General features: G+C 42.7%; 5 non-coding genes and 1 pseudogene across 5 annotated transcripts; all 6 read left to right on the forward strand.

Moving 5' to 3' along the window:
* Nucleotides 1–953: 953 nt before the first annotated feature.
* Nucleotides 954–1144, forward strand: LOC141181493 (U2 spliceosomal RNA). Its single transcript, XR_012257064.1, has one exon. It is a non-coding gene; the product is annotated as a U2 spliceosomal RNA (small nuclear RNA).
* Nucleotides 1145–2256: 1112 nt separating this feature from the next.
* On the forward strand, nucleotides 2257–2447 carry LOC141181167 (U2 spliceosomal RNA). The gene has a single exon (XR_012256769.1). It is a non-coding gene; the product is annotated as a U2 spliceosomal RNA (small nuclear RNA).
* A 1109-nt stretch (nucleotides 2448–3556) lies between these two features.
* Nucleotides 3557–3747, forward strand: LOC141181168 (U2 spliceosomal RNA). Its single transcript, XR_012256770.1, has one exon. It is a non-coding gene; the product is annotated as a U2 spliceosomal RNA (small nuclear RNA).
* A 1109-nt stretch (nucleotides 3748–4856) lies between these two features.
* On the forward strand, nucleotides 4857–4972 carry LOC141182112 (U2 spliceosomal RNA; annotated as a pseudogene).
* Nucleotides 4973–5496: 524 nt separating this feature from the next.
* Nucleotides 5497–5678, forward strand: LOC141181891 (U2 spliceosomal RNA). Its single transcript, XR_012257423.1, has one exon. It is a non-coding gene; the product is annotated as a U2 spliceosomal RNA (small nuclear RNA).
* A 6461-nt stretch (nucleotides 5679–12139) lies between these two features.
* LOC141181985 (U2 spliceosomal RNA) lies at nucleotides 12140–12329 on the forward strand. Its single transcript, XR_012257491.1, has one exon. It is a non-coding gene; the product is annotated as a U2 spliceosomal RNA (small nuclear RNA).
* Nucleotides 12330–13606: the final 1277 nt, after the last annotated feature.

Raw genomic sequence — 13606 nt, forward strand, 5'->3', positions numbered from 1 at the left:
ATTTTGGTTCAACTTCAGCAACTGTGCATTGCATTGCCATGTAATGTAACGCAATGCTATCTATCTAGCTCTCCCTCTGTACTTCCTTTTGGATAAACAGACATATTAGGCAAGCATTTTGGAGCTTTCACCTAAATAACTACAGGTGGTGAGATAAGCTGCACAATATAATTGACCTTTCAGTATATTGTTGCACACACACCATCTATTTAGCAAATGCACTTGTTATCAACAGCAGCCTTTTAAACTCACCTGAGCTAACAGGTATGTGCGCTGGTTACTCTGCTGCGCTTAAAATTTCTTTTTTGGTTTGCTACAATGCCTTTTCTGAAACGTTGTCTCCCTCTGCTGGAACACTGACTTCTTTCATTTAATGCCTGCAGACTATAAAAGAGAACCCAACCCAAAAAGTTGGGTTGATTAGTCTGTGGCATTCTGTTAAACTGTTGCTTATGGCGGTCTCTGTGAGCTTCTCAGTGACATTCAGCCAGCCAGGTATCCTGCCTGCAGTAGATGGAATGTGGCAATGGAACGCTGGCTGCGCGTGTCATAATAGGCTCTGAGCCTTTATATACCTGCGCACAGCAGCAGCCACCTTCAGTCTGCTGCTGGACAGCCAGCAGCAGCAGGAGAGGTAAGTAATCAGCAGCCCTCCTGCTAAGGGTAGACAGCTGCTCGTTCCACCCCACCCCCCGCCTTAATTGGGTCTCCTCCCTTCCAACGGTGTTGAGGCGGGTGGGAACAGCATGGGGTGAGGGTGCTGTGTTTAAAGAGGTGGAGTTATGCAGATCTAAAACGCGTGGATTGCAGCAGCAGCAAGCCGAAAAGTGCAGGCATGTAAGGGATCTAGAGGTTGACAACATGTCTTCTTAACGGGAGTCCAGGAGCTCATCTCCACAAATGGACTTTTCAGGATCCTTAGGTGGCTCCGTAGTTCGAAACCAATTCTGGTTATCGCTTCTCTGCCTTTTGGCTAAGATCAAGTGTAGTATCTGTTCTTATCAGTTTAATATCTGATACGTCCCCTATCTGGGGACCATATATTAAATGGATTTTTAGAACAGGGAGATGGAAAAAGAGCTTGCTCTGTCCACTCCACGCATTGACCTGGTATTGCAGTATCTCCAGGACCGGTGCACCCCTTCTTTAATGCAGTTTCTAAAATCAGAAAGAATTGAATTCAATGTTTTTTGTTCATTTTGCTTGTTTGTCGGATTTTGGGATGGACTCTTTGGCTTCGCTTTTCTTCTCCTCATTGGATTTTTCATGTTCAAAGTTGCAGAAGCCAGATGACAAGCTCATTTTGGTTCAACTTCAGCAACTGTGCATTGCATTGCCATGTAATGTAACGCAATGCTATCTATCTAGCTCTCCCTCTGTACTTCCTTTTGGATAAACAGACATATTAGGCAAGCATTTTGGAGCTTTCACCTAAATAACTACAGGTGGTGAGATAAGCTGCACAATATAATTGACCTTTCAGTATATTGTTGCACACACACCATCTATTTAGCAAATGCCCTTGTTATCAACAGCAGCCTTTTAAACTCACCTGAGCTAACAGGTATGTGCGCTGGTTACTCTGCTGCGCTTAAAATTTCTTTTTTGGTTTGCTACAATAATGCCTTTTCTGAAACGTTGTCTCCCTCTGCTGGAACACTGACTTCTTTCATTTAATGCCTGCAGACTATAAAAGAGAACCCAACCCAAAAAGTTGGGTTGATTAGTCTGTGGCATTCTGTTAAACTGTTGCTTATGGCGGTCTCTGTGAGCTTCTCAGTGACATTCAGCCAGCCAGGTATCCTGCCTGCAGTAGATGGAATGTGGCAATGGAACGCTGGCTGCGCGTGTCATAATAGGCTCTGAGCCTTTATATACCTGCGCACAGCAGCAGCCACCTTCAGTCTGCTGCTGGACAGCCAGCAGCAGCAGGAGAGGTAAGTAATCAGCAGCCCTCCTGCTAAGGGTAGACAGCTGCTCGTTCCACCCCACCCCCCGCCTTAATTGGTTCTCCTCCCTTCCAACGGTGTTGAGGCGGGTGGGAACAGCAGGGGGTGAGGGTGCTGTGTTTAAAGAGGTGGAGTTATGCAGATCTAAAACGCGTGGATTGCAGCAGCAGCAAGCCGAAAAGTGCAGGCATGTAAGGGATCTAGAGGTTGACAACATGTCTTCTTAACGGGAGTCCAGGAGCTCATCTCCACAAATGGACTTTTCAGGATCCTTAGGTGGCTCCGTAGTTCGAAACCAATTCTGGTTATCGCTTCTCGGCCTTTTGGCTAAGATCAAGTGTAGTATCTGTTCTTATCAGTTTAATATCTGATACGTCCCCTATCTGGGGACCATATATTAAATGGATTTTTAGAACAGGGAGATGGAAAAAGAGCTTGCTCTGTCCACTCCACGCATTGACCTGGTATTGCAGTATCTCCAGGACCGGTGCACCCCTTCTTTAATGCAGTTTCTAAAATCAGAAAGAATTGAATTAAATGTTTTTTGTTCATTTTGCTTGTTTGTCGGATTTTGGGATGGACTCTTTGGCTTCGCTTTTCTTCTCCTCATTGGATTTTTCATGTTCAAAGTTGCAGAAGCCAGATGACAAGCTCATTTTGGTTCAACTTCAGCAACTGTGCATTGCATTGCCATGTAATGTAACGCAATGCTATCTATCTAGCTCTCCCTCTGTACTTCCTTTTGGATAAACAGACATATTAGGCAAGCATTTTGGAGCTTTCACCTAAATAACTACAGGTGGTGAGATAAGCTGCACAATATAATTGACCTTTCAGTATATTGTTGCACACACACCATCTATTTAGCAAATGCCCTTGTTATCAACAGCAGCCTTTTAAACTCACCTGAGCTAACAGGTTTGTGCGCTGGTTACTCTGCTGCGCTTAAAATTTCTTTTTTGGTTTGCTACAATGCCTTTTCTGAAACGTTGTCTCCCTCTGCTGGAACACTGACTTCTTTCATTTAATGCCTGCAGACTATAAAAGAGAACCCAACCCAAAAAGTTGGGTTGATTAGTCTGTGGCATTCTGTTAAACTGTTGCTTATGGCGGTCTCTGTGAGCTTCTCAGTGACATTCAGCCAGCCAGGTATCCTGCCTGCTGTAGATGGAATGTGGCAATGGAACGCTGGCTGCGCGTGTCATAATAGGCTCTGAGCCTTTATATACCTGCGCACAGCAGCAGCCACCTTCAGTCTGCTGCTGGACAGCCAGCAGCAGCAGGAGAGGTAAGTAATCAGCAGCCCTCCTGCTAAGGGTAGACAGCTGCTCGTTCCACCCCACCCCCCGCCTTAATTGGTTCTCCTCCCTTCCAACGGTGTTGAGGCGGGTGGGAACAGCAGGGGGTGAGGGTGCTGTGTTTAAAGAGGTGGAGTTATGCAGATCTAAAACGCGTGGATTGCAGCAGCAGCAAGCCGAAAAGTGCAGGCATGTAAGGGATCTAGAGGTTGACAACATGTCTTCTTAACGGGAGTCCAGGAGCTCATCTCCACAAATGGACTTTTCAGGATCCTTAGGTGGCTCCGTAGTTCGAAACCAATTCTGGTTATCGCTTCTCGGCCTTTTGGCTAAGATCAAGTGTAGTATCTGTTCTTATCAGTTTAATATCTGATACGTCCCCTATCTGGGGACCATATATTAAATGGATTTTTAGAACAGGGAGATGGAAAAAGAGCTTGCTCTGTCCACTCCACGCATTGACCTGGTATTGCAGTATCTCCAGGACCGGTGCACCCCTTCTTTAATGCAGTTTCTAAAATCAGAAAGAATTGAATTCAATGTTTTTTGTTCATTTTGCTTGTTTGTCGGATTTTGGGATGGACTCTTTGGCTTCGCTTTTCTTCTCCTCATTGGATTTTTCATGTTCAAAGTTGCAGAAGCCAGATGACAAGCTCATTTTGGTTCAACTTCAGCAACTGTGCATTGCATTGCCATGTAATGTAACGCAATGCTATCTATCTAGCTCTCCCTCTGTACTTCCTTTTGGATAAACAGACATATTAGGCAAGCATTTTGGAGCTTTCACCTAAATAACTACAGGTGGTGAGATAAGCTGCACAATATAATTGACCTTTCAGTATATTGTTGCACACACACCATCTATTTAGCAAATGCCCTTGTTATCAACAGCAGCCTTTTAAACTCACCTGAGCTAACAGGTTTGTGCGCTGGTTACTCTGCTGCGCTTAAAATTTCTTTTTTGGTTTGCTACAATGCCTTTTCTGAAACGTTGTCTCCCTCTGCTGGAACACTGACTTCTTTCATTTAATGCCTGCAGACTATAAAAGAGAACCCAACCCAAAAAGTTGGGTTGATTAGTCTGTGGCATTCTGTTAAACTGTTGCTTATGGCGGTCTCTGTGAGCTTCTCAGTGACATTCAGCCAGCCAGGTATCCTGCCTGCAGTAGATGGAATGTGGCAATGGAACGCTGGCTGCGCGTGTCATAATAGGCTCTGAGCCTTTATATACCTGCGCACAGCAGCAGCCACCTTCAGTCTGCTGCTGGACAGCCAGCAGCAGCAGGAGAGGTAAGTAATCAGCAGCCCTCCTGCTAAGGGTAGACAGCTGCTCGTTCCACCCCACCCCCCGCCTTAATTGGTTCTCCTCCCTTCCAACGGTGTTGAGGCGGGTGGGAACAGCAGGGGGTGAGGGTGCTGTGTTTAAAGAGGTGGAGTTATGCAGATCTAAAACGCGTGGATTGCAGCAGCAGCAAGCCGAAAAGTGCAGGCATGTAAGGGATCTAGAGGTTGACAACATGTCTTCTTAACGGGAGTCCAGGAGCTCATCTCCACAAATGGACTTTTCAGGATCCTTAGGTGGCTCCGTAGTTCGAAACCAATTCTGGTTATCGCTTCTCGGCCTTTTGGCTAAGATCAAGTGTAGTATCTTTTGAAAAGGCAGTTTTGTCCTTGGGCTGCCCTAGTAAATTGATGCATATTACACACTGGTTTGGTGCACTTGTTAGTACGCCAGGTGGCTCATAGAGTTATCTGATGGAAAACATGGCCCTCCAGTATCGAAGTCACTAGGCTGGGTAAGTGTGAGGGCTTTGGAGCAATGTGCCACAGGAGTAGGCGCCCTGGTGGGAGTCCAAGCTTACTGGGACTGGGAACCCCAGAAAGACTTGGCTTCGTAGCACGCCGCACCTTTGCCAATCATACTTTCTGAGCAACCCCCCCTATTCCTGGCCTCCGGGCTAGGAAGGGGAATTTTTATAAACCCGTTCGGAGGTCCGGTCAGCTTTGGGCTGAGAAACCAACACAGGCTCCAGCTCCACTAGGGTGGCAGCCTAGATGGAAGCTGGGAGCACGAAAACGGCTCTTCTCCGGCTTCGGCTAGGGAGAGCATCGGAGATCCCTGACCCTCGCTGTGGCCTTCTGGCTCGGAGGGATGGGGATGGTTTATTGGGAACCCTCTCCTCCGGGAAGGGTCCACATGAATCCTCACCTCGTGCGCTGTTTTGGTGTGACTTCGGTCACATTTTTCAGTGCCTTGGATGCAGCTTCAATCAAAAAATCTGTTCTTATCAGTTTAATATCTGATACGTCCCCTATCTGGGGACCATATATTAAATGGATTTTTAGAACAGGGAGATGGAAAAAGAGCTTGCTCTGTCCACTCCACGCATTGACCTGGTATTGCAGTATCTCCAGGACCGGTGCACCCCTTCTTTAATGCAGTTTCTAAAATCAGAAAGAATTGAATTCAATGTTTTTTGTTCATTTTGCTTGTCGGATTTTGGGATGGACTCTTTGGCTTCGCTTTTCTTCTCCTCATTGGATTTTTCATGTTCAAAGTTGCAGAAGCCAGATGACAAGCTCATTTTGGTTCAACTTCAGCAACTGTGCATTGCATTGCCATGTAATGTAACGCAATGCTATCTATCTAGCTCTCCCTCTGTACTTCCTTTTGGATAAACAGACATATTAGGCAAGCATTTTGGAGCTTTCACCTAAATAACTACAGGTGGTGAGATAAGCTGCAAAATATAATTGACCTTTCAGTATATTGTTGCACACACACCATCTATTTAGCAAATGCCCTTGTTATCAACAGCAGCCTTTTAAACTCACCTGAGCTAACAGGTATGTGCGCTGGTTACTCTGCTGCGCTTAAAATTTCTTTTTTGGTTTGCTACAATGCCTTTTCTGAAACGTTGTCTCCCTCTGCTGGAACACTGACTTCTTTCATTTAATGCCTGCAAACTATAAAAGAGAACCCAACCCAAAAAGTTGGGTTGATTAGTCTGTGGCATTCTGTTAAACTGTTGCTTATGGCGGTCTCTGTGAGCTTCTCAGTGACATTCAGCCAGCCAGGTATCCTGCCTGCAGTAGATGGAATGTGGCAATGGAACGCTGGCTGCGCGTGTCATAATAGGCTCTGAGCCTTTATATACCTGCGCACAGCAGCAGCCACCTTCAGTCTGCTGCTGGACAGCCAGCAGCAGCAGGAGAGGTAAGTAATCAGCAGCCCTCCTGCTAAGGGTAGACAGCTGCTCGTTCCACCCCACCCCCCGCCTTAATTGGTTCTCCTCCCTTCCAACGGTGTTGAGGCGGGTGGGAACAGCAGGGGGTGAGGGTGCTGTGTTTAAAGAGGTGGAGTTATGCAGATCTAAAACGCGTGGATTGCAGCAGCAGCAAGCCGAAAAGTGCAGGCATGTAAGGGATCTAGAGGTTGACAACATGTCTTCTTAACGGGAGTCCAGGAGCTCATCTCCACAAATGGACTATTCAGGATCCTTAGGTGGCTCCGTAGTTCAAAACCAATTCTGGTTATCGCTTCTCGGCCTTTTGGCTGCGGTCAAGTGTCTTGTACAGGCGACTGTGGTCCAGAAGGTACTCGGGTACCCCTCTCCTCGTCCTTGCAGTGTGACCCACTTCGGTGGGCTCCCCTGCCTGCTGCTATTGGGAGAGGGCTTAGTCCCAGGGTAACGGGTTGCGATCCCCCCCAGCCTCTCAGGTGTTTCTGTTTACAGAACTCTGAAATGCGCAGATTGCAAGCGGTTTGCGATTTGCTTTTTCTTGTTGCGTTACCATGGAGGTTGACCCCAACCTCGTGCCTCACTATGCGAGGCTTAAAAACACTATCCGTATTCATTTCACAGAGGGCGGAAGTGATGAAAGGAAATTGCGGTACGTAGTCCAGGACGTGCTTGAAGGGCTCTTTCATGTGCAGAAGAACGAGATTCTCTCTATCCAGGATTATCCGAGGCGTGGCGATTATGACATCACCTTCACCGGGGAAGGCATTTTTCAGGATGTCCTGGTAAGAGCCAGAAAGGCAAAAAACAATCCTATTCTAAAAGGAATACAAGTTATCGAGCTCGTCCTGGATGAGGTAAAAATGGTAATCCTTAAAGTATTTTCTCCTTTCGTTACTTCAGTGGAACTAACATGTTTTCTTTCAATGTACTTTAAAAGTGTAAAATGTATAGGGAAAGTACTTAATGAGTTTCACATATGGACGTCCAAATGGAAATTTCTAGTAACATGTGAAAGAGACCCTAATTTCCCAGGCGGTGTGAAACTCCCTCCTGCACGTTTTAAAATAGGTTCCTCAAATGGAGACTTCTTTTTTTCTGGTATGCCACCCTTTTGTAGAAACTGTGGAAAATATGGCCATTTTAAGGATGACTGTGAGGCAACCTGTAGAAACTGTGCTAGTACAGAACATGACACCAAAGAATGTCCTCATGATAAAAAATGTAATTTCTGCCAAAAACCTGGTCATTTTTATTTTTCATGCCCACATAGGTTCTGGGAGGCCGAACAGAGACGGAAGGAAAAGGCCAGGACATCCGAAAATGAACCAACAGGTCAGACCACCCCTCAGGAGGAGGAACAACAACCTGGAGCCTCAGCGAGCAAAGAGGGCGATTCGAGTGATGAGGAAAGCTCAGAGGTAATGAAGGGTAACTCCCAAGCAGTGAGGAAAAGTTGGCACCAAGACAACAGGGAGGCTAAAAGAAAGGCAGAAAAGGAACAAAAGGGCATGATCGGTAAAACCAAAAGAGACCGGCAGAAGGTTGACACCGAGCCCGAGGCAAAAACTGGGTTTCCTGGGCCTGAGTCTGAGGCTAACTGGACTACGGTGGGTCCCCATAAAAAGAAAAGAGGGAAGAAAGATGGTTCGAATGGAGCGGCTGATGGGGATCAGATGGACACATCTCCTGGTGGGGAGGTGGACGTTGGTCCCCCAAAAGTCCCGGACCCTGCTGACCCCGGTGGGGAGCCAGGCCTTGCCAGCTCCGTGAGCTCGGGTACATTGCCTTGTACCCAACCTTCCCCTGTGTGTCGGCCTCCCCTGGGTGCAGGGGAGCCACCTGGGGACCCACCTGATAAGGATCTGAATGGCCAGCCCATGGAGACCCAGGGTGCTGTTCCTCTTAGTTGTCTCCCAAGCTACTCACATGTAGCGTTGGGTCATTGTCTTGGTGAGTCAAGTTCCTCCTCCATGGAGTCCTTACTTACGATAAATTCGGACGAGGGAAGTAGCTCGAGCGTAAGTGGTCTGGCCGGTTCAGCGGATAGGAAGTAAGTTCCGTATTTCTGTTTTATATAATTTTTTTACTTTCCTCCAATGGCAGAACTTAAGGGCATTTCCCTCAATGTGAGGGGTCTAAAATCAAAAACCAGAAGAGTAACATTATTTAATTTTTTAACTTGTCTTACGGCTTCCGTCTTCTTTTTACAGGAATGCAATATCCCGCACACAGTATCCTACAAAAAATACAAAGAGGATTGGAAATGTGGCCCATCAGTGTGGTCCGGGTCAAATGTTACCGGATCAGCAGGGATAGCTATACTTTTTAAGGGAAACGTTCAAATTGATTTTATCCAAGAGATTTTACCAGGTCGTATGTTATTAGTTAAAGCTTTTATTAATGGTGTAAAATGGCAATTTTTAAATTTTTATGGGTCCCCAGATAAAAATGAAAGAGCTGACATGTTAGAGATTTTACCATTATTTATTAATACCTCTGAACCTTTTATCTTGGCAGGTGATTTTAATTGTATTTTAAAGGGTGAAAGTCGGCGCTCTACAGCCGTAAGTAGAAACTATGACAAAACTTCCGGTATGTTAAGTAATATTTTAAGTGATTTTAGACTTGTTGATATTTATAAAGAATGCAACAAGACTAGTTCAGTAGAGGCCGGCTTTACCTGGAGCAATTTAAATTGCAGTTCAAGAATAGATTTTATATTCGGTTCAGAACAAATTTTACCTGATAAATGTGAAACCCACGATAATATCTTCTCAGATCATAAATTTTTATCTTTTAGTGTAAAAATTAATGCTAATAAAAAATGTGGGAAAAAAACTTGGAAAATGAATGTATCCCTTTTAAATGATTCTAAGATTTTATCGGATTTTATTGAATTTTATAAAAACTGCAGGAGGAAGAAAGATGTAAATGTCCCTATAAGTGCCTGGTGGGATAAAATGAAAAAAAAAATAAAAGATTTTTTTATTAAGAAAAGCATATATAAAGCAAAAGAAAAGCTAGAATTATATAATAATTTAAATACCCGGTTACAGACCTTATATAAACTTAGAGAAAATGGTCTAGAAGTAGAAAAAGATATTAAAATACTGAAAGAAGAAATAACAAAATCACTAGAACAAAAAGGGAAAGAGCTCATTTTCCGCTCCAGAATAAAACACGTGGAGGAAGACGAAAAATGTTCTAGATATTTTTTTTAAAAAATTAGAGAGAAAAAAACAGTAATTGAAGATATAGATGGAGAGAAAAATATGGGAAAAATTTTGGAAAAGGTACATGGTTACTATTTTAATCTTTTTAATGATAAAAGAATAGATGAAAATATAATGCAAAATTCTCTAGAAAAAATAACATCTGTTTTAGATACCGCCTCCCAAGAGTTTTTATCACAAAACATAACAGGAGAAGAAATTTTACAAACCATAAAAAGTTTTAAAATTGGAAAAGTCCCTGGATCAGACGGTATTCCTATAGAGTTTTATGTAAAATTTTATGATATTTTAAAAGAGGATCTGTTTTATGTTTTTACTGAAGTTTTTAATGATAAGGTTTTATTAAAATCCTGGAAAAAAGGGGAGGTCTCATTATTATATAAGAAAGGTGATAAGACAGACTTAAAAAACTGGAGACCTATAACCCTACTAAACTGTGACTATAAAATAATGGCAAAAATTTGTGCAAACCGCCTTAAAAAAAATTATAGGAAAAATAATCCACTCAAACCAAGTATGTGGTGTGCCTGAGCGCAGTATCTGGGACAATCTAAACCTTGTTAAAGACTGTATTGAAGACATTAAAAACAGAAAAGGAAAGATGGCAATTTTATCAATTGACTTCGAAAAAGCTTTTGATCAGATTTCTCATTTTTATCTTTTTAAGGTTTTAGAAAAAATGGGCATACCAGAAAGGTTTTTATTATCTCTTAAAGCGTTTTATAAGGACTGCACAAGTAAGATTTTAGTAAATGGTTTTAAGACACAAGATGTTTTTTTAAAATCAGGGGTAAAACAGGGGTGCCCCCTGTCCCCACTACTTTTTATTTGTGCTCTTGAGCCACTTTTATGTGCAATCCGTAGAGATAGACAAATATGTGGTATCCCTCTACCTGGAAGCAAAGGAACAGAAGCAAAAGTGGTGGGTTACATGGACGATGTGGCGATCCTTTGCCGAGATGCACCATCACTACAAAACTCACTCAAACAGATCCAATCCTTTTGTACAGCTTCTGGTTTTAAGGTTAATTTTAATAAGAGTAGTATTTTAAATATTGGGGAGATGATTTTACACGATGTTTTTATTCCAATAACTGACTCTATTAATATTTTAGGTATTTCTTTCTGTGAATCCAATAATGGTCTAAATAACTGGGAGGCGGTAGCTCAGAAAGTGAATACGAAAATATGTATGTGGAATATGAGAAAATTAACGATGGAGGGTAAAGTATTAATTATAAAAATGGTCATTTTGCCTCTTTTATTGTATTTGAGTTTGGTTTTCCCTCCCCCTGTAAATATTTTAAAAAAGATCACTAAAGCATGTTTTACTTTTTTCTGGAGTTCTAAGATGGAGAAATTAAAAAGAGAAATTGTAACAAAACCAAAGCTCAAAGGTGGGAAAGACTTTCCAGATTTTAGTAGGTTCCTTTTAATTAAATTTTTTTGCTTCTGTTTTAATGCCCTTTTTAAAAATCACTATTGGTCCTTTTTTATGCGTTATAACACTGGTTTTTTTATGAGAAAGTTTGGGTGGTTTGAAACGGTTTTATCATCTCCATATGCTTTTAAACTGCCAACGCATTATTTAATTTTAGAAAAAATAGTGATTCATTTTAATTTAGGGGGTAAAGAAGCGGGAGATCTACAAAATAGTAAGAAATTAATTAAAAGTCTTTGTAAAAATGAAGAGTTATGTAACATTGAGCGCTATGATGATGAACAAATATTGAATATATGGAAAGTCATTAATGCAAAATATCTTTTTAATATACAGAAAGATTTGGCTTGGAGCTGCGCACACCAATGTCTTCCGTGCCGGGCATTCCAACATAGAAGAGGACTCGTGAGGTCTGCCATTTGCCCAAGAAGCGGATGTCAAGAGGAGGAATCAGTGAAACATCTACTATGGACTTGTCCTTTTGCAAAAGCGTTCTGGAGAAAATTGCTCCCTCTGATGGAAAAAGTGGCAGACCTCAAAGACTTTAACTACGCCACAATACTTTATGGACTTATGGAATGCCCAACAGAAGACCAAAAAATTATGGCATGGAAGACAATAAATTGCGCCAAAATAGCTCTCTGGAAAGCCCGAAATATTTTAATTTTTAATCATGATGAATTGTCTTTAAATGATGTTTTTAGTTTTTGTTTAAGTGAAATGTATGTATATTTTTTATTAGATAAAAAAAATAATCCAAATATCTCCCTAAAATGGGATGTCAATGTATGGAACACATTTTGAATTTTTGTAACATTTTATTAATTTGAATATATGCAAATTTTTATCCTATTTGAATAATTTATGTTTTTAAGTCTCGTATGTTTCGAGACAATGTATAAAAATTTGTAATGATGTAAAATGTTGCTTTTATTTCTGTACATCTGTGTAATTTTTAAATAAAACTGGTTTTATCCCTGTGAGGGGATAGCCAAATTAAAAAAAAAAAATCTGTTCTTATCAGTTTAATATCTGATACGTCCCCTATCTGGGGACCATATATTAAATGGATTTTTAGAACAGGGAGATGGAAAAAGAGCTTGCTCTGTCCACTCCACGCATTGACCTGGTATTGCAGTATCTCCAGGACCGGTGCACCCCTTCTTTAATGCAGTTTCTAAAATCAGAAAGAATTGAATTCAATGCTTTTTGTTCATTTGGCTTGTTTGTCGGATTTTGGGATGGACTCTTTGGCTTTGCTTTTCTTCTCCTCATTGGATTTTTCATGTTAAAAGTTGCAGAAGCCAGATGACAAGCTCATTTTGGTTCAACTTCAGCAACTGTGCATTGCATTGCCATTTAATGTAATGCAATGCTATCTATCTAGCTCTCCCTCTATACTTCCTTTTGGATAAACAGACATATTAGGCAAGCATTTTGGAGCTTTCACCTAAATAACTACAGGTGGTGAGATAAGCTGCACAATATAATTGACCTTTCAGTATATTGTTGCACACACACCATCTATTTAGCAAATGCCCTTGTTATCAACAGCAGCCTTTTAAACTCACCTGAGCTAACAGGTATGTGCGCTGGTTACTCTGCTGCGCTTAAAATTTCTTTTTTGGTTTGCTACAATGCCTTTTCTGAAACGTTGTCTCCCTCTGCTGGAACACTGACTTCTTTCATTTAATGCCTGCAGACTATAAAAGAGAACCCAACCCAAAAAGTTGGGTTGATTAGTCTGTGGCATTCTGTTAAACTGTTGCTTATGGCGGTCTCTGTGAGCTTCTCAGTGACATTCAGCCAGCCAGGTATCCTGCCTGCAGTAGATGGAATGTGGCAATGGAACGCTGGCTGCGCGTGTCATAATAGGCTCTGAGCCTTTATATACCTGCGCACAGCAGCAGCCACCTTCAGTCTGCTGCTGGACAGCCAGCAGCAGCAGGAGAGGTAAGTAATCAGCAGCCCTCCTGCTAAGGGTAGACAGCTGCTCGTTCCACCCCACCCCCCGCCTTAATTGGTTCTCCTCCCTTCCAACGGTGTTGAGGCGGGTGGGAACAGCAGGGGGTGAGGGTGCTGTGTTTAAAGAGGTGGAGTTATGCAGATCTAAAACGCGTGGATTGCAGCAGCAGCAAGCCGAAAAGTGCAGGCATGTAAGGGATCTAGAGGTTGACAACATGTCTTCTTAACGGGAGTCCAGGAGCTCATCTCCACAAATGGACTTTTCAGGATCCTTAGGTGGCTCCGTAGTTCGAAACCAATTCTGGTTATCGCTTCTCGGCCTTTTGGCTACGATCAAGTGCTTTATTGCAGGAGATTGTGGTTGAAGGGCACTCGGGTACCCCTCTCCTTGGCCTGGCAGGATCGTCCACTTTGGTGGACTTAACCTGCTTGCTGCTATTAGGGAGAGGGCTTAGTCCCAGGGTAACGAGTTGCG

This window comes from Phyllobates terribilis, unplaced genomic scaffold (genome assembly GCF_046119375.1).
Source record: "Phyllobates terribilis strain yellow unplaced genomic scaffold, ASM4611937v1 Scaffold_34__1_contigs__length_13252353, whole genome shotgun sequence".
NCBI classification, from domain to species: Eukaryota; Metazoa; Chordata; class Amphibia; order Anura; family Dendrobatidae; genus Phyllobates; species Phyllobates terribilis.